Source organism: Gadus macrocephalus, chromosome 8, assembly GCF_031168955.1.
Source record: "Gadus macrocephalus chromosome 8, ASM3116895v1".
NCBI lineage: Eukaryota > Metazoa > Chordata > Actinopteri > Gadiformes > Gadidae > Gadus > Gadus macrocephalus.
This window is the reverse complement of record NC_082389.1, coordinates 19,513,219-19,514,677: the sequence shown is the minus strand read 5'-3', so window position 1 is coordinate 19,514,677 and position 1,459 is coordinate 19,513,219. Positions and strand designations below refer to the sequence as shown.

The 1,459-nt window shown below is 44.8% G+C and overlaps 1 long non-coding RNA gene across 1 annotated transcript; it reads right to left on the bottom strand.

Annotated features, from left to right (window-relative positions):
* Positions 1 to 220: 220 nt before the first annotated feature.
* Positions 221 to 1,176, bottom strand: LOC132463546 (uncharacterized). Its single transcript, XR_009527049.1, has 3 exons — positions 844 to 1,176; positions 642 to 731; positions 221 to 529 (listed from the first exon to the last, which is right to left on the bottom strand). It is a non-coding gene; the product is annotated as an uncharacterized LOC132463546 (long non-coding RNA).
* Positions 1,177 to 1,459: the final 283 nt, after the last annotated feature.

Below are 1,459 nucleotides of genomic sequence, written 5' to 3'. Positions count from 1 at the left end.
ATTGCTATATAGCCCCCTTCCAACAAGCTAGCATGGCCACTATAGCCTCTGAAAGACAGAAATGTCGACAAAGAAAGCCAGTATCCTTTAATTGGCTAATAAAGCGCCAATTATGTATGTTACCCAAACTTTAAGAGGGCAGCTTACCCAGTATGCAAGTAAAATAATTGTACCACCACAGCACAGAAGTACATTTGATGTAAAGTACATAACAATTATGAAAAAAAAAAAAAGATTACCTTCAAATGCTCCACTCTCTTTGAAGATGGCTTTCACAAGCAGACGGAAGAATTCTCGCCGTGGCCCTCCGAGGTCTTCTCCATCTTCGTTGGTGCCTTCGTCACTGGCAAAGGTGACATACAGCAGATCGGTGCACTCAGTGAATTTCCGTCTACTAAACTGTCGGAGGGCAGTTGTCCACACGTTCCCTCGGCTGATGTAGATTGGTCTGTATGCTTCTGTGACAACCCTCTCACTGTGAGCTTTCACAATTCCTGTCATTTCTTCTATGCTCAAACTTTCTGCAAACCTTCAGAACATAAAGGATAATGATTATTACCAGCACACATGAAAGCCACACTGACCACTCTAATTTTGACTGGTGCAACACTGAAAGTTAAAAATGAGCAAAGCAAGTATACCTTGAATCCTGTAAGGCCTGCACAGACTCTTCTAAAAGACTGCGTCTGATGGCCTCCTCAATGGCTTCATCTTCTTCAATATCAATAGGACTGTTAATTAAGACAGTTAAGGATAAAAGATTCATTCCCTAACAAAATGGACCAACATAAAATGTAACAAATATTACATGAGAAAACCTTAAGTTAATACATATAACTGTACATGAAATCTGCAAAGTGATTCATAGCTTCATTTGGCCCTCGCTGTCCCGGTAGGTCCATCCCATCATCGGATGGAGGAGCACTGGCTTCCACCCTCTCTTGCCTCTCACAGTGTTCGCTCTGGGCTCTGGACGGTGCATGTCTCTGAGTCACTACATAAAGAGAATCTACTCAGTAACTCTTAATAATAACCTAAACAATACTTTCAATCCATTGATGCAAATTATGCTACACTGTTTTTTAGGGGTGGGAATCTCTTGGCACCTCACGATTTGATTCCGATTATGAGGTAAACGATTAGATTCTAAACCGATTATCGATGCAACAAAAAAATGTATGTACATTTCCTCATCCTCATCCTCATCGTCATCCGCTTATCCGGGGTCGGGTCGTGGGGGGAGCAGCTCAAGCAGGGGGCCCCAGACTTCCCTTTCCCGGGCCACATTGACCAGCTCTGACGGGGGGATCCCGAGGCGTTCCCAGGCCAGTGTTGAGATATAATCTCTCCACCTAGTCCTGGTTCTTCCCCGAGGTCTCCTCCCCACTGGACGTGCCTGAAACACCTCCCAAGGAAGGCGCCCAGTGGGCATCCTTACCAGATGCCCGAACCACCTCAG